General features: G+C 34.4%; 1 long non-coding RNA gene across 3 annotated transcripts; it reads right to left on the bottom strand.

Moving 5' to 3' along the window:
- Positions 1-6,835: 6,835 nt before the first annotated feature.
- Positions 6,836-21,978, bottom strand: LOC141413679 (uncharacterized). Of its 3 annotated transcripts, none has more exons than XR_012438450.1 (4): positions 21,843-21,978; positions 18,943-21,464; positions 14,932-18,526; positions 6,836-11,044 (listed from the first exon to the last, which is right to left on the bottom strand). It is a non-coding gene; the product is annotated as an uncharacterized lncRNA (long non-coding RNA). The 3 variants fall into 3 exon arrangements; XR_012438451.1 differs by having other exon boundaries at positions 14,932-15,062; XR_012438452.1 differs by lacking the exon at positions 14,932-18,526.
- Between the last annotated feature and the right edge of the window lie 1,791 nt (positions 21,979-23,769).

Below are 23,769 nucleotides of genomic sequence, written 5' to 3'. Positions count from 1 at the left end.
GCATTGAAGAATTGATTTTCCCAGCTTGTTTCATTATTCAACATAATTCAAAGTAATCATTCTCTCTCTCTCTCTCTCTCTCTCTCTCTCTCTCTCTCTCTCTCACACACACACACACACACACACACACACACTCCTTATACCTACAGTTCATTTTATAGAATTCTATGTAATTTATTCACAATTCATTCCCTTCCACATTATCTTGAAGAGTGTGTTGTTTGAGATGAAGAGAAATGGTAATTATGGCTGCTGTTTCACTGAGTACCTGGAATGTATTTTAATATAATTTTGTTCTGCATGAATAGTGATAAATATTCAAGCTAATTATTTTTATCAAGTTATATGTCTTAAATGTAACCAGTAATATTATGTTATCTCATTCACAAAAAGTAGAATTATGCATTTGGCTAGTTCCACGTTTACCATGATAGTCAGGAAACTTTGGAATTTATAAATATCATGAAATCCAAATTGATTTTTATTTCAAAGGACCAAAATAAATAGTCATGAAAATAAACTGTCAAATAAAAACTACCGAAGCATTCATTAACAATAGGATGGGTAGATAAACTGTGGTGTATACAAACCCTAGAGCAATATACAATGATGAAACCAAATCATTTAAAAATACACACACAAGATCAATGAATCTCAAGACATATTGTCCAGTATGAGAAGACAAACCCAAGAGTATACATACTGCATGATAATCTGTGTACAAAGTACAAAATCATGCAAAGCTACTCGTTGTTATTAAAAGGAAGAAAGACAGTGATGTGAAGAATCATGAGGTATTTTTTTGATGTTAACTAAGTTTCTGGGTTTGAAATATTTTAAAAGATGATGTCTGGTATACTTTCTAAAACACAAATGTGATCATAATAATCCCATACCTGAATGTTTCCCATCCTAAAAGCTGCCCATTTTTAGTAGAGTTTTGTTAGCATAAATTAATTATACAAAGGGGTTTTTTGTGATATGTGCATGCATGTATATAGCTTTGATCAAATCTACCACCGCTATTACTCCTTCTTACCCCCTTATCCCATCTCTCCCCAACTTTTAACAGTGTTTGGTGGGTTTCCATGAGCTATTTCATACATATATAATTTATTTTGATAATGGTCACCCCAATCTTTTTTTCCCCTTCCCCTTCAAGCTGCTTCCTACGCCTACCAGAAACAACAACAACAACAAAAAAAACCCAGTCCCTCTTTTATGATCATAGCATATTTTTTTTAGGTCTAGATTCCCACATATAAGTGAAAACACACACTATTTGTCTTTCTGATCTTGGCTTATCTTGCTCTACAAAATAATCTCCAGTTTCATCCTTTTTCATGTGAACAACATAATTTCATTTTTTATTGCTGAATAATAAATACTGTACTGTGTGAGTGTTCCATATTTTCTTTGTACATTCATTGGTTTTTGAACACCTAGACTTATTCTGTAACTTACCTATTGTGAATAGTGCTGAAAAACTCATAGATGTGCAGGTGTCTCTATTGTATGCTGACAAAATGGCACTCCCAAATCTTTAACATAGCTAATCCCATCTTTCAACATTGATTCTTCCGACTTCTCTCACTTCATCTTCCTCTGCTCCTACCCTTTCTCCTTTCTTCTGTTCCTACCCCGCTCTGTATTCATGTGCGTTCAAATGATTTTGATCCCAGGAGATCTGGTTTTCTTAGCTTCCCTTTCATTTCTCACTTGGTCTCCTCTTTGCATGATTGACCTCTCTCCTACCTGATTAGGAGTCTCTCCTGGTGCTCTCAAATCACCAAGTATTTCCTTCAAATCAATAGTCACTATACAATTTTATAAGTGTTCATAAACTTGTATGTTTATCAGAACCCCACACTGAGGATGAGCACCTTGTCCAGGTCAATAGTTGAGTCTTGTGCCTGGAATACAACAGATTCCTGATCTTGTGCTTATTGTTTAACTAATGTAATTAACTTGTATCTTAAGTGAAATTTTTGAAATTATTAATGTGGTTTTTTCTCTTTTGTCTCACGAGTTATACAATTTTTCATCTTAGTACACATAGGACATCGATGTGTATGAGAAAATTAAGAATTATTACCAAAGACATACCTGGGAAAAGTATGACAGAATATTCATCTTCTAACATGTAATACATGTGTTTGTATACTTTATATACATTCTTTATGTAAATATAGAAAATAAGATATTTTCTTCTTCTTCTTTGCCATTAGGAGATCTTGTAAGAAATCAAGCACTTTCTCTAAGAGAATATAAGACTCACCCTAAAATTTAGTTTGAATAATCCAATTATATATTACATTATTTGGTTCTGCTAACCAGATTGCTGGTTCACAGATTTTTCTATGTATTTTATAATCACAGATTTTCATATAATAGCCTAGCCATTATATTTCCTTCAAAAAGGGATTGATGAAGCAAATACTTGACTTTCAACTTGTCATACATATATTCATTTTAGCAGCAATGAATATCGCAGACATGTCCTTAGGTAATACATGTTTCTAAGGACAACATACTGTCATTGTAGACTTAGTCCTTTTCTATGACAATTTGTGAGTGTATGTGGGTGTCTTACCATGACTCCAACCAAAGAACAGAATATCCCATTTTTCCACGTGGCCACATTTGGTCCATCATTTAAATATGAGGAACCATTGCTCAGATTTCTGTCACTGTAGATAAATCATATATTATTTTTATCTAACACTTCCCTTGTTCAATATAAACTTCATGAGATTTATTTATGGTATTTTGTATCAATTCCTTGTGAATTTTTTTAATTTTTTAACTGATTAGTCTTTCAATGTGTGCTTATTTCACAATTCATTTTCCCATTTTCCTGTTGGTAGACAGGTAGGATGTTGCTGATATTTAGTTATTACAAGTAATGCTGCCATAAGCATTATTGTGCAAGTCTTTTTGGGTCACGTTTTCATTTCTTTAGGAGGATAGACTTGCTGGATCATAGACACAATACATTTTTAAATACACAATGTCATGTGTTAGAGTAAAAACGATTCCCCAAATAAATGATTTTTCTTGAACTTCCTGAATTTTAACTTATTGCTAAACATTACTACTTCATTCTTTAGGCCTGTCTTGCTTCTTTGAGACTGCCCTGACTTATGGGAATTTGGAATTGCTGTTGGAATTGCATGTGGTAACACAATTGTATGGAAGCTGCCATGAAAGCTTCTGTTTTCACAAGTATTGGAAACTACTCAAATTAAGAATTATATACTCTAGGTGATCTTTGACATAGCTCAACTTGGTGTCACCAGGTCATAATTCCAGTGCTTAAAAAAATAAGTTAAACAAATGCAAGACATTTGGCAGCTTGGGGGATATTTTTTGCTTATTTTTTTCAAAAGTTGGCTCAAAGACTACCTGAATGAAAGTCACCTAGGTAGCTGATTAGACAGACTTTATACTAAAAGAAGCCGAGGAACCACTGGATTCACTTATCAACACTTAAGTATGATGCTAATATGCAAAACATTGACTTTCAAAATCACCACACCCATGACATACTGCCGACCCTTCAGATCGCAGTTTCTGGACATGGACACCAGGACTCAAAACTGATTAAATCTCCTGAGGTGATTACAATAAGTAGACAAGGAAGAGAAGTTCTGGTCTTTTCCTTGCCATGTTTAGTAGAGCTGAGAGTCCTGTTACCTACATTCCTGGTCTTTGTCGTAAATCACCACCATTCTGAAAATACTTGAATGTATGAAGGAAAGAGTATTTATTTCCTTTGTATAAGAAAGCTTTAGTAAGCAGAATTCTTGCAGGTGTTTGCCTTGGTCTTGTTACTTGGTGGAAATCACTTATCGTTAACCCATGCTTTTAACTGAAAAAAATGATTAATCTTGTACTTACCTAATAAAATGGTGTTTATATAAAGTAATCTTAGTCCTTTCATTTCCTAATGCATATGCATTTTATGCATATGATAACATGGAAATCTTTGTTGAATCAAAGAAACAGACTTGAAATATGTGCCACAGAATGTTTCCATGAATGAGATTCTGGCTTTCCTAAAATCAGTGCAGTGAACCTTTAAATGATAAATTTTAAATGATAAAGTTTTGAATTATTTTAAATGATAAATTTTCCTAATGCACGGATGAATGCTTAATCTATAAAAATGTGTCATAGATACAACTCTACAGGAATGCATATATTTCAGAAATAAAAATTCACTCCTTTTTGGAAAAATTTTTTAGGATACTCCATTAGAATTTATGGTAGTTAGGTGTGGTGGGAGATTCCTGTGATCTCAGTACTTGAAAGCTGGAGTCAGGAAGATCGCAAGTTCAAGGCAAGCTGGGCGACATAGTGACATACATTTGTGTGTCAACCCTATGCACGAGGATGACACACAAATTCATGATATATTTCATGATTTTTTTTGTAATAAATAATTTAGGTTTTTAAGTTTCAAAAATATTTAAGCTGCACTAACAAAAAGGCATTTCTGCTAAACATAGTTGGATTTCTACTTTAGCGCTAAACTTACATTTTAAAATTTTACCAACACTACTATACAATAATATTTTACGTACAGATCAAATCAAGGAATTTTTGTATTTCTTATTTGTTAATGAACAATCCTCTACCTATCATCCCTGTACAATAAGCACTTCCCCACAATAAAATGTAATTTATTCTTCAATGAATACAATAGCTTAATGGAGTACCCGTAGGCAAAGGCATCAGTCAATTGGAACTCCCAAAGCCAACATGTTAACCAAATAACCTTATCTTTAACAATGAAAAGCTTTTTGGCATCCAGGCAACAACCACGGGGTCATTACAACTTAATGTAACACAATAATTCAACTCTTCTTGGACGAAATCAGATATGGGATGCTATGGGATGTTTGTAGTAACTTCCTTTTACTCTGAATCAGAAAATTATCCACACTACAGAGCCTGGTTTCTCTTGTCTTTTTCAAATGTGGTTTGGATTGCCCACTGACAAAGCCAAGCCAGTTATCAGTAGACAGTGACTATTCTAATTAAAAGCACATTAAAACCCAAAATGAATCATTCACATACTTCAACATCCTCATCATACATAAAAATTTTGAATACAAATGAAGAAACAGATTGGTTAGCACAGAGCACAAGTAAAGCCTCTGGCCACTCCTCCAACAGTGTCAAAGTGCTAGTCTTGTCTCTAGAATGTCACAGGCCATAGCCTTTGCCTTCAGCAGACCCTGTTCATCCACCATGCTGGTGGCCTCCTGCCAACTTTTCTAGCATTCTTAAGACAAACTATAATTGGCATTTGCTTGGCTGGGAGTCAGTTTATTTTATTGCTACCTTTCCCAGTTGTCTTGACATCTTGACAGTTGGCAAACAGAGACTGTGGTTCTGATATGTCACGTAAAATCTGTTGGGTGAATATTTTCCTCTAGGAAAAAGTGAAAGTGAAATCTTATCCTGACCCACCCTCTTTCCAAAACAATAAACATTTCCTGGCTTCCAGGATTCCCTAATCATTTAAAGCAGTACAGTTGTTGTGGAATGGGCAGCTGAACCTTATGCTCCTCTGGACCATCTGTTCTCATACTCAGTTTTTAAAATCATTAAAGTGACTACAGCCCATTTCAAGAAGGGCAGGTTCCACGAGGAAATGTATTAGGGTACTGTGTCACAGAAACATATAATCCAGAGATTCTGGAAGAGCTGTTTTTGCTTAACAATAGTGAACATCAGTTAAAAAAAATAAATTCTTTTCCCAAATACATAGTTAACACAGAGTTATCCCCTAATTTGTTACTATGTTAAACTATTGATATACATGTGATATAGTGGAGAAAAGGACCTAATTCATTTTAATCTTTCTTTTTCTTGAGACGTATTTTCTGTTGTATAATAACATTCTAAATCTAAAAGGTCAAAGATCGAACATTTTGCACATGACATGAAGTAGATAGGCTGGAAATATTGAAAGAGTACAGGTAATGATGTTTTATGAAGTGAAATCACTCATGTAGCTTTTAATTGTCATTTTTCACTATGTTTCTAGGCCTGGGATATTATAAATAATGAAGCAAACTTTTACTGCTGTTTCAACAGAGTTTTTATCCTAAAAATAAAGACATCTAGTCTTGTTTAATGTTAGTATAGGACAACTTATGTTGTATTCAGAACACACAACAGAGAATACAGACATCCCTCATTCATATAAGATAATTTTTATGTTCTCTCATATCACAGAAATACATGACTCACATCAGTCACATGCCCAGGATATAAATAGAATCAAGGATAGTAGTAAAAGTTACAAAGTAACAATTGATTATAATGTTTAAAAGAATTTTCACTTATGATGCATGCAAAACTGGAAATGTTTACATTTTCAAGTAGCAAAGTAAATCAAATCTGGAAAAATTAGAAGAGCAGCTTGAAACCTTCTCAATGAGGTGCATAGTTTGGGTGAGGGATGGACAAGATGGTCTTTGTGATTCAAGTGTTGAGAAAATTGTGTCTTGCTGGGCTCCTGTGGCTAACCTAGCTACAGGAGGAGGCAGACATCAGGAGGACTGCAGTTCAAAGCCAGCCCTGGACAAATAGTTCATAGGATTCTATCTTGAAAATACCCAACATCAGAAAGGACTGGTAGAGTGGCTCAAGTGGTAGAGCTCCTGCCTAGCAAGTGTAAGGTTCTGAATTCAAACACAACTTTGCTAAAAGAAAAATTGTGTCTTAAAACTATATATATATGTGGTGTGTGAGCAAAACAGGTTAATGAAAGGCCAACAGTTTCCTTTTTATTTGCCATTAGTAAAATACACATTTTAGCTTACGTTTTTATTTTAACTTTATTTTGCATTTGTTAATTCAAAAAGTTTACACACATAAACAGTTAACTGATGAACAACCAAGGACAGAAGGGAAGATAGTGGAAAAGGAAAACAACATATTGTGGAATAATCCTTGAGAGCCTGTGAGTGCTTTTTACTTAGTGATTTAAAATTGGCAAAATGAGAAATGATTTGGAGTATAATTTCCAAGAATATCTGATACCACTCTGCAGACCATTAGTAAGCAGGTCAAATGCTCAGGCTACAAAGGACCAGGTTGATGTAAAACCAGATTCCCCAAAAGCTGTCATGTTCAAAGAAAGGGTCATTTCTGCAACAGTCTCCAGGAAAAATAAAGAGAAGGAATTAATATAAATGCATCAAAAGTGACAGTATATAAAGAGCACACATTCCCTCCCACTTTCCCCAGGCATTTCTGTGAACACTTCTTTGTCCTGTAGCAAGTGACAGTGTCTACTTTAAAACTACACTGCCCAGCCTTATTTGAAGATATTGATGAGCAAGGATTAAGTTTTAACCAAGAAATATCAGTGAAAATTCCTTTGCAAGAAGCTCCAAAAGGACTCTTGACTTAGCTGACAAACCTTTTTTGCTTTTCCCCAGTGCTCTTTCTTGTAGGGAATAAGGAAGCCAATTTAAAAGCACAAGAAATAATGGAATAGCAGTTAGAAGAGCCTGAGTCTTCAGTTATTGTGTGCTTGCCATAATAGCCTGGGTGGCCTATTTCCAAACATTTTTATGTGACAGAAATATAAACTCCCAATTTATTTAAGCTACTGTTTTTCAGTTTGGATTTCTGCCACCTGAAAGCAATTTCTAACTGATAGTGACAGTATGGACCTTTTGTCATGATATCTAAGACATGGTTCATTTATTTTTCTGTTTGAGAAGATTAACATTTATATTTGCTCTAATTGTAAGCCAGTTTCTCTGTTATAAGACGAAAAACGTATTTTCTGTTTTAAACAGAAAATCAATTCGCTATGAATTTATGGAAAACATTAGAAGAAAATAATTTTAAAAACATACCAAGAAGCCACAGAAAAGAACTTCTTGAACTTTACCTGATTTTGAAATGTCTACCCTATATCTTGAAAACTCTATATCTATATCTTGAAAAACATCTTCAGGGATGTTTTTAATACAGCTAATCTCAACTCAGGCAAATTTTATGCAGGATTCTGAGACTCTTTTCCTTATCTGAAGGACTTCATTAGGATTTTTTTTCCTCTCTTGACTTCATTCATTATCTGTCCCTTTTTATTCAATCTAATTCTTACATGTTCAAAAAAGTGCTTAGAGACATACTGTATGATGTAGAATTATGGCAAGTACTGTGAAGGAAACTGCAAGAAAACTCCCACAAAAGCATCGACTGTTCACCTCGAAGATGCCTTGAATCTCTGCTGTAACCCTTATGTGGTGCCTTGTAAAATCAAGACAGAAAAACATTTTAACAATTTGGATTTCTTGGTGTATGTTTCTGAATTCAGAATCATTAACTAAAAGTTCTGCATTTGTGTACAAAGAATGAACTGCTGAAATGCAGATTGAAGAAGACCAAATTGAGAGTAGTTCATGAAGATCAATATATCCAAAAAAGAACACTAAAAATCTAAGGAGGAAGATTTTTTTGAGCATTATGGACAAGAGGCTGATTGAACAGCTAAGCACAAACAGTGGAGAACACATAATAGTGATATAAATGACTAACATTTATTGGCCTTTTAATAAGGCCGTGGCCTATTCTGTGTTACTTACATCCATTTCCCATTTAATAATAGATAGTAATTATGTCACTGTGTCTTGTGCTTGTCAATCAATAACTAATGAATAATATGCAATGGCAGGTGACAGCTTTAAAAAGCTAAGCAAACATACTTCTCAGAGAGGAATGACTGGGATGGGGAAAGGTCAAAAATCATGACCTGTAAAATCATGTGAAGATAATCAACGAGTTTGGGATATTCAAAATCAGTTGTGTCAAGATAGTAGCCCAAGTCCACTTAATCCAGTAAGAGCTGCTGATCTTCAAGCAACCACAGACTCCATCAACTTCAAATACCTTTGAGACGTGTAAATCTTCCTCCTCAATGTATTTTGGAAAGTGTTGCCTTGACACTGGCACAAGTAACCACAGTTAATTCTATAAATGGCAACCATCATTCACTATAAGGAATTCCAGGCAAATTATATAACTTAGACTTTAAATATGCCACAGTAGAATCCCTAACACTTTCTGACTTGCAGGCTAGGGCTTTGAGTGATTGAAGACAAAAAATGTTGTATTAATTTTCTTGATTCATTAGAAAAGTTGTCTGTTTGTGGTTAATGTATCCACGCTGTCATGGATTAAGACCATTTGTCTTGGCTCCACCTGTTGACATTGATCAATAACCTGGTTTAGCACTCAACAGCATAAAAGATTTACACTTTCTTTCCATCAGAAAACATTCTTTGAAATCCATATAGTTATTTAGGATCTGCTGTAAAGACTCCTTTTTGTGCGCCATTTATAGAAGCATAAACCCAAAGCACTCAATGATTCAGGCATGAAATAGCAAGAGTAGGAAAAATTCTAACCCAGTCATTAACACCTTCAAGTGTTCAGTCAGTGAGATTAGCTTTCCATTATTAGAGACGGTTTGTACAGTCTTCAAATTAGCCTACAGAGAATAAAAATAACAAAAATATGCCAAAATGCAAACGTGTAGACTGAATTTCAAGGTTTTGGAAATAATCTTCAGAATAATCTAGTTAAGAATATTTCAGAGTCTATGACTATATGAAGAAAAATTTGATGTAATAGTTGCACATTTTATCAGTATATGATCTTAAGTACTATTGGAGTATTAAATAAATTATTTAATATATTAAATATATTAAATAAATTATTTAATATATTAAATATATTAAATAAATTTCCCAGCACAAGGACATCACACCACAGCCAAGGTTGGTGGATGAGTAGGGAAAAACTTAAGTAGTGTCACTTTTACAAAGAACAAAACAAAGCCTACAGAGTGTCTCTGAAGTTTAATGCAGAAAATATGTTGGTGAGCTCAGCATTCCTGGATAAGAGGGAATGCAAAGAAATGTGTGTGGTCTGAGCATTCCTGGAAAGTGGGCAGATTCGGGGAATCTGAGTTTTAGAACCTCTCATGATGTGTACCTGAGCAAATCACTCCAAGTCTCATTTTCCTCATTAAATAAAGATGTAAGAATACATGATTAATATCCTTTTGAACTGTCCTAAGATAACTGCTGTAAATCATCTGGGGAACTGTTATGAAGTATTAGAGAGAACTCAGTGATAAAGGTTAGTAAAATACACCTCAATATCAAAAGCTTTGTTATAGTTTTGCGTTGGGATAATTCTCTTACAACTGTATGTGTGTGACTGTGCGCATTCGTGTGTGTTGATGCTAAAGTGAGCTTATCAAAAGATAACAACATATGACTTCTTTCACTCTGCTTCCAATTTTCCTCTAGAGAGTATCTCCATGTTAACGAATTAGAGGAAGAGGAATTTAAAAACCGTGAACCTTGCTGTGGAGATGATATCTAGTCTATTAAAGTAGAAAAAGTATTTGAAGGGCTTGGAAATACATAGAAAAAATAGAGGAAAACCGGCTATCGGTTTTTTTCCTCATTTATCCCTACTTAGTCCATCGTTTTTTAGTTTATGTTCTAAGAAGATATTAATTCAACCAGCCAGAAACCTAACAAAACCAATGAAATGGTTTTGTTAAATCCTACATCAATTATTTTTAGAAATGTTTTAAACTTCTAGAGTAAAGCACTGCATCTACCTAAATAGTCTGCAAGAATGAATGACATAAAAGTTATTTATATACATATACATATAATATACAAAATTAATTACATTTGTATGGAAAATAATTTTTCCAGGGCTGCAACCCAGACTCTGCAATACACACTATACATCACAGACACTATAATGCCAAGCAGAGACTGTCCGTAAGCCCTGTTGATAAGGCTGAATACTGTAGGGAGGATTCACTTCTTCCACTGTTGCTTCTTTTAGCCATCCCCACTCCTCCAACTTCAAATAGACACTCTTGGTTCCAACAGGAGCAGGGAAAAATATGTTATAGACTCAGCTCATGTAAAGACAAGAAGTTGGCAGTAGAGTTTTATCTTTCAGTAGAACTGCTCTCTGGGATCTGTGTGCAAAATTAAATAAATGTTCATTTGATTACTTACACAATTTCTGGAAAGTAGCCTTTCATTAGGAAGACTTTTAGATAGATGTTGTGTCTAGATAAGCACACCATCTAGACAGTGGGAAAACAGACACACTTGATTATGCCCCTATCAAATTTACATTTTACTATGTGGTATTACCAGGATAATTCATATATGTAACACAAGATATATTCACTTTGTAGCAAATACTAACTATCCCACTTAAAATGGTTATGTTCTTTCTAATTTATTCATCTCCTCTTTGAATTTATTTTAACTTTTAAAGCAGTTTGAAGCACTACCATTCCTTAGATGGAAGAACTTAGATGGAAGCCATCCACCCATCTTCTTGTAAATAATTAAGATAGTTAATATATCAAGTTTAATTAATTTAAAAGGAAAATAGGGCATTTTGATATTCTCTAAATTCATTGCCTATGGTGGAATATTTAAGTTCTACTCAATGACATGATTAGGAAAAAGAATGTATTCTGAAATTTTAATGGTAGGCTTGGATCCTGAGAATAAATGCGTCCCAAAATTTCACATTATTTTGCATAAACATCTACATTTATTTGGTGTTATTAAAAACACAAACTCTTGCCATCTCTGTCTCAGAAGAGAATGTCAATTGCAAGTTTTTCCATATTAAAAAAATGAAGATGTATCACTCTTAATGTCTGATACAATTGCTTAGAGGGAGCCATTTCTCTATTTTTTTTCTAAATTAAACTTTTTCCACTGGGGAAACATAAACATGTATAAATTCTTCTGAAATTTTATTGCTTTTCTTCAGTCTGTATTCTCTATCATGTATGTCTTCTTGGCTTTTGAAGAATGGAATGGATTGTGTTGCTCTTGTAATTCACTGTAGAAGCTAAAATGTTCTATTATTTATACCTTGTGGATGTTTGTCAACTATGCATGTATGGAACTGTTCCCAAAGAAAAAACACAAAGAATCATGTCACCTTCCAAATGAGTTTTCTATTTCAAAATTTTCGTGTTATCCAGGATGTGCTATTATGATTTTTAAAACAAATATGATTTTTTAAAGTCAACTTGAAAAAAGCAGTTTAATTCAGAGCATGATAGTTGGTAAATACAGAGCTCTGTATGTGATGATGCTCCCCATGTCTCCTTTTCCCCTTATACAACACATTTTATTTTCAGACAAATTAAAGAAAAACTGGCAGTTAGGAGCACATGGCAGTGAATAAGAAGGAAGATATTTAGACCTTTATGCCTGGCATCTATTTTAAGTCTGATGTGATGCCATTTCTGCTTAGGCAAATCTCAAAAAGTCCAACTTCATAAGGAAGAATAACATTTTTTTAAGCTCAGACCTGCAAAATCTAGTCTCATGAAAGTTTTCTTTTACCACCATTTCAGTAGTTTCTTAGATGTGATATGAAGGAAATTTATTTGTTTTAGATCAATTTTATAAGCACATTTAACCCTTTCTTTCTGAAGGTTTGCTGTGAAATCATATATTGTAACAATCTAGCATACTAAAAGTGATTTCAAATTCAGTTTAATCAATATTGAATAAGAAGGGAATGGGTGGTTCACTGTGAGAATGTATTCTCATAGTCAGAATTTACATACATAGTAATATTGTATTACATTATGTTACCTTTTTTATTTAAAAGAACCTGTACTCTACAGCAGACTAAAGATATACGTGTTATCAATTATATAGCAACCTATGCCCAATTACAGATGCAAAATTAAAGCAGGAATAGTGTGTACCTATCACTTAATGGAAGTGTAAGGGAAAGCCTCAAAAGAGGAGAATAACTAAGTAAAATCACACAGCATGAATAGCAATTCAAAATAAATCAGCAGATATTCAAAGGTAAAGAAGACCTTGAAATGTGAAGGCATCTTTATGGAATAGAAGGTAATTTGATATGATTATTTTTGTTTGGGAAGTACTAGGGGATGAACTCTGGGCCTTGCATTTGCTAGGCAGATGCTGTACCACTTGGGCCACCTACCACTCTTGATTTGGTTAACTTTTCCAAAAAAGAAGTTATAATTGCAGGGCAGTTGTAGACAGTCCTAAAATATACCTAAAGTTATGTATAATAGTCTCTATCATGAACATTGTCTGTTTATCTTAATATTTATTTATTTTATTATTATACTGGGGGTACACTGTGACATTTACCAAAGTTCTTATAATATATCATAGTTGAAGTCCTCCCTCCATCATTCTCCTTTATTCTTCCTTCCCCCATTTGTGGAATAATTTCAGTAGGTCTCATTTTTCCATTTTCATACACGAATACATAATCTTTCCAACATATTTATACTCTTACACCCTTTCCTTATGCCTTCCTCCACCCACTGGTGCCAACCCCACACAGGACCTGTTTTAACTTCCTATTTCCCATTTTTGAACAAAGATATTTTTGTTTGTTTAAGATAGCTCTACAGCGAGTCTCACTGTGACATTTCCATGTTCATATGTATTATAACTGAATTGTTTCATCTTCTTTGTCTATTTTCTACCTTAGTCCCTTCTTAAGATGATGAAATAAGTGTTTATAATTATACTCTTACTGTGGGAAGTCAAATGCCATCTATTGGTTGCTAGCAAAGTTCTTTTCCTGCTACAGTGAGTTACATTATTCTAAATTATGCTACTTAGTTGCAAAGACACAATTGAGATCCAGATATTCTGATTTATTTTTAAGATGACTTAGCTGACTGACATTATAGTAACACAGACAAGAGGTGAGATGTGTAGTACACATGTATGTTTTGGGTTAAAAGATAATTATTATAATAACCTCTCTTATTCATCCTAAGAGTGGTTCTTTTTATTTTTAAGTGAGGACTAAATATACATATGATGTATAATAAGATGCTTTGATATATGTATACATAATCGATTGGATAAAGCAGGCCATTTAACATATGCATTACCACACATTCTTATGATTTTGCATTTGTGGTGCGAACATTTACAATCAATTCTCAACAGTTTCCAACTACACAATACATTGCTAACTACAGTCACCACAGTTCTTGAGTGATTCCTCCTTTGCTACTGAAATTGTGCATCCTGTAACTTTTCAGCAATCCTACTCTGGTCACCAGAGGCTTTTATGGATTTGACCTTTTAAAATTCCTCTTATGAGACCATAAGGAATTTGTCTTTTGGTGCTTGTCTTATTTCACTTAATATAATATTATCCAAGTTCATCCAAGTTGATGCAATTGGCAGGACTTTCTTCTTTTTTTGAGTTTGAATAATATTCCATTATGTGTATGTACCACATTTTATTAATCCATTACTCCACAGATGGACACAAGTTGACTTCATATCTTAGCTATTGTGAAATGCTATAATGAAATGGGAGTGTCATATAAATATCTTTTAGCATATTGATTTCCTGTATTTGGATATATACCAGCAGTACATGTATTGTCAAGTTTTTGAGGACCTCCGTATTTTTCCTACAATGACTATACTAATTTATATTCCCACCAACAACATGCAAGAGTCCCCTTTTCTCAAAGATCTACTTGAGAATAACCATACTAACAGACATAGAATGATATTTCATTGTAGTCATTCTAAGAGTTTCTAAAGCCTCAAGGTGTGGAAAGTCTCAATTAAAGACCATATTCCCAATCTCAGCTCCAGAAAGGGGCTGGGTGGCATGGCTCAGGTGGTAGAGATCCTGGCTAGGAAGATCAAGACCTAAGTTCAAACCCCAGTACCTCAAAAAAGAAAAGAAAAATCCCAGGAGGATCTTCAAACACTGATAGAAGTCTTTGAGCTAGCATATACCTTGAAAATAATGAAATTATACTTCTTAAAAATATTTGTGAATGAAAAAATATTTCCTCACCTTTATTGTGACTTCCTGATTCTCTATGTCCTCCCTTAATGCACACACATCTCACTTAGTGAGTTTTAACTATTTCTTCAGGGTTTCAGAGTATTAACCACTTTCATACAGGTAGTATTGTTGGTTAAAATCTAGAGAGATAATTATGATTTACTTTTCTTTCAATATTAAAGGTAGCCTAAATCAGATTTCAGTTTGCATCAACTTAATTTTCTTAATAGAAATCAGACTTTTCAGAGTAACACGGGTCTTTGAATGTAGTTATCTGTGAAACTGCAGTTCCTATATTTACTTTAGTTATTCTTTCAAACATGCACATATTTGTACACATTGATCTTGCAGGTGATTTGTCTTTCTGATTACCAGCTTCTGATACTAGGAAAAAAAAAATATATATATATAAATGTATATATTAAAGTACTGGTGTTTGAACCCAGAGCTTCACTCTTACTAGACAGGCACTCTACCATTTGAGCCAGTCTGCCAGCCCCCAGGAAAATAGAATGGTACAAATGTAAAATTATGTTTGCACATTTTCTTTCTTATAATATTTCTGGAATTTTTGCAGATGCTAATAACTACCATTATCACCAAAATGCAGACAGCTTCAATTATGTGACAATGAATAGTGCCTGCCCTTGTGAGAGTGAGCTGCATTAATTCTTAAGTTTGAAAGATAACATATTGTGTTGCAGTCAAAATCACCCAAAGTAAAGCATGGATGAAATTACAAAGTGGGTATTTTTATGCAAACACTCTCATAGTCAAATAAGCAAAGGATTTTTCAAAATATAAACTTGTTTTTAATTGTCCTTGAATTTGAAGTAAATTTAAAGACAAAAGAGTAAACCAATTCAAAGTAAGAATAGTTGTATATTGAAAACACAATAAACACAGACAATATTTTTAACATTTCTGCCTGCATGCTTAACAAGTAAATTATGTGTAAGGTGTAAAAACACATGAATGATTTTTGCAGAAAACCTAAGGCTGCAGTTACCTTTATTCATTTATTGATTCAGTCAATTTTAAGGAAGTGCTTTCTACATGTAAGACTGCACAGGAAGACAGAAACACGAATCATGCAAACATAATCTCATGCACAGTGATGATATGCACTTGGGAATACACACACACACCATAATTCACAGAAGTGGACAGGGGCAATCAGTTCAGGAAACACTTAACCAAGGATGATTATTGAGGGCCTAATAGAAAGTGGTGCCTGGAGCTGTCCAGCCTCCTGATAAGGGGGTGTGAGAGCACTCCTGGAACAGACAGTACAAGGAATTGCACCCAGGTGAGTAAAATGCCTTCAGAGAAATGTAAGAAATTCTGTCCTGGTAACACTTAACAATATCAGGAAAGGCTGACAAAGAGACCAGGGAAGTTAGCAGAGAAGGACTTACTTGCAAAGAAGCTAACAAATGTAATTTCTTAAAATGATATTCAAGGTAAAAAGAAGTTGCAGATATATAGGGAAGAAGGAGTAGTGAGTCCTGCTTCTGAATCTAGACTGGAAGTAAATTTGAATCCTAGAGAATATTCCAGACTATTTCCAGTAACCAGTAGAAGAAATGCATAAGATTAAGGTATTCAGATACAGTCACATGTATTGATTAATTACTCAATTGAACTGTTTGGCAAAACTTCCTCTTTGGAGCGGTTTTAAATCTATGAAGTGAGAATGGTAGGTACACGTTTAGAATCACGGCTACCAAATTATTTAAATTTTTACCTGTAGACTCTTGTCTGTCTGTCTGTCTGTCTATCTATCTATTTATCTAAAGTGTTATCAATTGATTTCATTTAGGGGAGAATAAGCACTTTTCACTGCTACTCCTCCCACTTCTTGCCTTTCTCGGAGATTTTAATTGTTCTGATTTTTTAAGTTATCAGTTTCTCATTTTATATTTTGTATTTCATTCTTTAGCCAAAATGCTGTTTAGGTTTAATTCTATATTTATTAAAATCAAATCAGTTTTACTGGCAGAATGCTCACCATTTCTTCTCCTAATTTCTTTACCTTAATCTCTTAGAAGGCAGGATATTAGAATAAAGAAATATATGTATATATACATATATATGTACATATGTGTGTCACACACACACACACACACACACACACTCATATGTAATTTGGAAGACCTGGTATTTCATTTTACCATCTTTTTGGATAAAATCTTGCCTGGTTAAAATATTCCTGGTCACAATTTCTTCTCTTCTGGACTTTTTAGATCTTTTTGCACTGAAAGTTGAGGGGGATCTAAAGCTAGCAAGATATATATCCCTTTTTGGTGACTTTCTAAGGGTAGACATATTCCTTATTTATCACTGATATTCAAAACAATTTTTTTCAGTACTGGCTCTTGAACCCAATGTCTCACATGTACTAGAGGAGCACTCTGTTACTGAGCTACACCCTCATCCCTTAATGTTCAAAATATTAACCAGAATATGTTATATGTCAGTTATTTTATGTTTCTAAACACGTACAATGAAATGCATCCTTCCTACCTAGGAATTTAGTTTCTTCTTGCTTCAGAAACGAATTCTCAAAATTATAGACACAATATATTCTTCTGCTGCACATGTATGATACTTTGAGTTAGACATGCAAGTATTCTTATATTATATGGTTTTCATCTTCTCATGTGATCCCCTCTATAAATTGTGTGAATCTTTCTTTTAAAGTTTTCTCTAACATTAATGAAGGTTTTGGCTAATTTTAGTTCCAAGGTTTTTGATTTTTTCAAATCTTTCTTATGGTTTATGAAAAAATTTTAAGTAATCTAAAGTCTTCAAATATGCTTCATTGAATCTTATGAAGATTTTTGATAGTTTTAAGTATTCATAGGGACACCATTTCTCTCCTGTATACCATGGGTTAAATTTTCTTCAGGACTTGAAAAACATTTAATCTGATATTTTGTGTTGTGTTGTTTATATTTATTTGTGTGTCTTTGCCTAGACATAAAAACTTTCCTTTTTGTGTTGTTCCTCTTTAACAACTTTCTTGTAGAACCTCCTTATTCTACCCCTGGTCAACTGGACTTTGGTTGATCTTTTCCACTCTGTGCTGTAGCTACATTCTGGGGGTTGAAACCTCACCTCTATCCTGTTCTCTGAGGGCTGTGGAGATGGATAGAGTGAGGGCTTCTTAAACTGCTTGATGTTTTACTCTTGGATGTTCATTCTCATCTTTCTTCTGAAGTCTGAACATCCCAAGGCTGGGTCCATTCCAATCAGGAAAGAGTGGGACCCATTCACATTGGTCATGGTTTATTCTCCCATAGCTGGATGACCAGCCTCTGCTGCAGTATGGTGGTAGAAGACAGGGTGATTCTATCCTGAAGATTTTTTCTAGGTTGCCCACAAGTCTGTCTACCTATCCCTTGATATCCTTCATCTATTCTCTTTCTGAAAGAAAATGCTTAATAAAAAAATTAATACACACTCTCTTCTGTACTGTTTCTGTGATTTAGAAAGGTGTTATAAGAAGTACGTGCTATAGTTTGGATCTTGAATGCCTTCCAAGAGCCCATATGCTAAGGCTTGCTCCTCAAACCATAACAGTATTGAGAAGTGGTGGAACCTGTAGTAGGTGGAATTTAGTAGAAAGAAGTTAGGTCAATGGGAGTGTGCACTTAAAGGGGATATCAGAACCCCAGCCCCTTCCTGTCTTGCTGTTTGGTTCCCAGGCATCATGAGGTGGCAGAGGAAGCTGCCACACATTCTTGCCATGATATACCGTCTTGACACAGGCCCAAAAGCATGAGGCCAACAAACCACGGGCTGAAACCTCCAAAACTGTGAGCCAAAATAAACCTTTTTTCCTTAAAGGCTGATTATTTTAGGTATTTTGTTATAGTGATGGAAAGATGACTAATACAGTACCAAACTCTTGTTTTTCTTTCTTTGGCCTCACTTCTGACAACATTATGGTTGGTTGCTTACTTTTCAGAATTTGGTTTTGGATTGTTGGAGTTCTTCCCTCACATTTTTTATTACCTTTGATTCATTTCACTGGTTTTCAGAGACTCGGCAATTCCAGTATCTCCATTGGTTAGTTCCCATGGTACTTCTTTGTTTCAAAATGCTCCAAACACCTGTGCAGGTTTAGAGGTTAGTTGGCAAATCTTTCAAAGCACTTTCTTAATAAGTAAGTTCTGGTTAAACACCTCATTACCTATTGATCTTGGCTTATTGTAATTTTAAAGCTTTTGATCCTCTTACCATCTTATCCACACCCCTTCCTACACTAGAGTTGAACTTCTCCCATAATATAAGGTCCACTGAGAAAGGGAAACTCTGTTCACTTAGCACAGAGTCTACCACAGAACAGGTACCCAATAAATATGTGATCAATGGATCAATGCATGGAATGATTGTTAGTTATCAACAGTAAATGTGAGGCTGGGCATGTGATGCAAGTCTATAATCCTAGCACTCGGGAAGCCCAGACAGAGGGATCACAAATTTTAGGGCAGTCTGGGCTGTAGAGCGAGAGCCTGTCTCAAACAAATAAACAAAAAGAATAACTGATTACCATATTTATAGCATTTTATTATTTGTGTTATATGAGAACATTTGAAATTGCATTACATTTTCTTCTCCTAAATGAAATGTGAAGTTGCTGGTGTGTTTTTCTGGAATTTGAATAATCAGCAATGTTGGTGATTAACAGTCTCTCCTCCAGACAACTGCAAACAATCACTTCAGTGATAAATGTGAAGGGAGGAAATTGCTTTGTTATCTGGAATTAGAGCAACTGATAAAGAATTTGATGTATTTAAATAGATGGTTTTTTCTTTAGCATCCTGGTACTTTGACAACTAATGTACCCAAACCAAGTGACATGACCGTAGCCCAGAAGCAAGGAAACTTTTACTAGTGATCTGTTAGTCAATACAAGGATTTTAAACCTGTCCTTGTTCACCTGGTATGATTTTTACCAACACGATTGTAGACAATTAATTGCTTAGCTAATGGATGATGTCATTTATGTTCACTTAACTAATTTATATGTATTTATTTAATAGGCATGCTTCAAGCACCTGTTAGTATGAGAGAATATGCTAATACACAAATGATGTTTTAAATAATGTTTAGTCTCTTCACCTCAGAATGTGCATGTTAGAAAGTGGTATGAGTTTTAAAAACTTAAGATACAATAATGTGAATATCATAAGAGTTCAAAGTGATATAGTGATTGCAAGAATGAAAAAAATAGTATTTGGGAGGTACTATGAATGAGTAAAGAGATGCACAGATTTTGGAATCAGAGAACTCAGATTTTCCTTCCTTCTATATAGATATAGGTGGCCTTGGGAAGTCTTGAGAGTACTGATAAAAGCTGTGGACAGATGTTTTTATAGCCAACATGGAATATGCACTTTATTCTTTTTCCTCCAGACTAATGAAAGGATAAATCTCAAAAATACTAGTTCATATTTCTCTTTAAGTGATCATTCTAACCACAAATGATAATGTCATTACTCTGCTATGACTCCTTCCATAGTTACTCATCTGTCAGATAAAACCCACATAAATTAGGATAATGACCAAGACTCTCCATTATATAAGTGGCTCTTCACTGACTCTTGAATTGTGTCTGCATCCTTCCCTAGTATGTCCTCTGGATAAATTCATTAATCTATTTGTAGTTCTTCAAACACATCATGATCCTAAAACCTCAGCATATGCTATACCCAAATTAACAACCAGGAAAACATCTTGTCTCTCCTTAGATTGATGTCAAGAACTTTTTTGTTCTGAGATTTCCTTTGTCCACATCAGAGAATCCACTCCTGTTTCTCTCTGCATCACTCCCATTAGCCTACTTATGCTTTCACCTAGAATGCATATGTCATGATTTACTTATACTCATTGATCCTAGGTTCTTTCTTTGTATTGAGATTCATAATAGTCATGTAATAAATATTTATGGATTTTTTTCTCTCCTATGAAAGTGTAAGATTTTCAGGTAAGAAGGCCATTTCCAACTTAACTTTTAAGTCCCAGAAAGTCTAACTACTTAATAAAACTGAAAGAAATAACCAATCAACTAATCCATTTAGAGAAAAGGTAATACTTTGAGTCTCTGCTCCTTTATCGTTGTATGCAACGTACCTCTAAAAGCATCCATGGGTCTAAATGAGCAACTATTGCATAGTATGACACTGTTGAGTACCATGAGTTTCTAGACTTGATTCCATAAAGACACTTTGTAGCCAACGTACATAATTCAAAGAGCCACCTCACAATTGGCAGAACTATTTCCTCTAATCTCAAAGTTCCCGTTTACTGTTTGCCAATGTTACACCTTATCAGCAACAACAAAATGTATGCTTACACATCCATGTCTACCATGGTAGAATACAGAGGAAAACCATAATTTGGTACTTTGAGATGCAGTTACAATCAAGTCTCTGGAGCTGTACTCCAGGGACAAGTTATTGAGTGCTGTTATGTATAGTCATGCTACTGATTCTTCTTCCTCCTTTTGTCTCAGTCATAAAAGTAGATTAAACCTGGAGAAAAAAGGGCAAGAAAGTCAACACATGTATGTTTGACCAAGGGCACCATTGGAGAACCCAACACAGGTTAAGACTTGGGTGTTATAACACATCTAGCCTTATAGAGGAAGAGTTTTCAAATGAAAGCTCTCAACTTGTTCTCAGAGCAATAGTTGAATTGTTAAATTGTTGCCAGGGGTGTAGCTCAGTGTAGAGCACCTACTTAGCATACTTGAAACCCGAAGTTCAATCCCTAGCATCAAATGAATAAATAATAATTAAATAAAATAATAAAAATAAAAACTAACCAGACAACAAATTGGCCATCAGTATTATTTGGGTTTGAATGGAGGCAAAATATGAAAATTAAAAAAAAAAGTGAATAAATCTTACCTAATTTATATGTTCTGCTCCTCTCCTTTCCTTCTCTCTCTCTCTCTCTCTCTCTCTCTGTCTCTCTCTGTCTCTCTCTCTCTCACTTGCTAATGTGCTAATGGCAGGAGTTATCATTGCCATGATGACATTTCACTTCACACAAACAGTGTTGGGAGTTTGATCCAGTTGCCACCGTTGTGATGGTTAACACAAAGGAGCATTGTTTGGTAGATCAACAGTTGCTAATCCCCAGAGCAAGTCTCATTCTGAATGCTCACTGACTCTGGTAGTCCTAGAAGCATGTTCTTGAGCTAATAATGTTGAAAACATGGAAAGAATTTAACAAGACTTTACAGATTTCACCCTCTGCCCCACCTTTTAGAAAAACCTGAATTACATAATAGGTTTTGGAAGAATTTAACATTTGATAGTTATCAATATGTAGGAAACGATATAAATATTAGGACAGCAATATTTCATCACTTTCACATACCAATTATTTAAATAAATGAACTGTAACACATAATATTCACTTTGTTAACATAAAGTGTTGAGATTTCAAAAGCATTTATATTTAAAGTTTTTCAAACAAAGTGACAATTATTTCTCCATGTATTGATGTAATATGTTTGAAATATGTGAATTCCATGCTTTTCTGGTATATTTTTATCTACTTCCCATTTATGCAAAAATTATTATGAAACAATTTTAAGTTGCTTTTCAGTTACTAAAATATATAACTATTATTCTTGCTAGTGTACAGTGAAATGTTCATTTAATTTTTCAAAAAGTCTAAGAGAAAGATCATTTCAAAATGTTTTTCATTTTAATTAGTAGAAACCAAAGCTTTTTAATTAATGTTTATTTAAGAAAAATAGTTTTTAGGAATCCCTCTAATGAACACAGTTAAAAATGAATGTTTTTATAAAAGATAAAACATAAAAATATCACATAAAAATATCTGTGTTCTCATTACAAAATACTATATGTGGCAATGTATCAGAAAGTTTAAGATAACAAACTGTTTGTTATAGCAGTAGGAAAGAAAAATCCCCTTTTTCTTACCAAGAAAGTAATTAAGTTAATTAATATTCAATATACAAAAGGACTGAGCTGATGTTGAATCATTTTGTGGAGTCAGGATTTTTGCCAATACTCTATCATAAAATATCAAAGCTGTGGATTTGAAAGTCTCTTCCTAGTTTTTCTTTTTATATTTATTGCTTAGTTTTTCAGAAAAATATCATAATATCTGATGTACACTGAGAAAGCCAGGAACTGACCATTACTTTGCACCACACACTCTACTACACCCCTCCCTGTAGGCGTCTCACAACTGGTATTTATGGTTCTCATAACAATCTTGCAAGGCGGACCACCGACTTCTCTTTGTCCCTCTAAATGTGCTTACTGGTTTTGACCTTCTTCTGAGCTCCACCTGGCTGACACTTGCGCTCTGGATTCAAGTTGCATGGAACAATGGGTCAGCTGAACATGGAGCCCTCTTACTTGTTTTTACATCTCTGAAGTAACGTACAGTGTCTGTAAAAACTGGAATTCCTCCTAGTGTCTAGTTAGTGGAGAGGACATGCAGAGAGTGCGTGGGTAAAGATCTGTAGACAATGCTCCTTTGTTCCTGGAAATTTCTATCCCAGTTTTCACCAACTACTAGAAGTACTGCTCTGTTTTTCCAGCCAAGCATCTACATTCCCTTATTGTGCACATGCAAAAATTCCACCACCTACCACGTGGTCTAGAAGAGCTGCCTGATGTAATGTGGGGGTGGAATAGTGTAGTTCGTGGCCAAGCTGTATGCATTCTTCAGCTGGGTCCTTTCCTGGGTTGCGGACCTCATTGCTCGGGACTTCTCTGAACATCTTTGCCATGTTATGTCCACTATGTTCTGGGGTTTCCCTCTCCTAGCTGCTTTATCTTAGTGGACCTT

Source organism: Castor canadensis, chromosome 11, assembly GCF_047511655.1.
Source record: "Castor canadensis chromosome 11, mCasCan1.hap1v2, whole genome shotgun sequence".
Lineage (NCBI taxonomy): Eukaryota > Metazoa > Chordata > Mammalia > Rodentia > Castoridae > Castor > Castor canadensis.
Note: the sequence above shows the minus strand (reverse complement) of the source record. Positions and strands in the feature narration are given on the sequence as shown.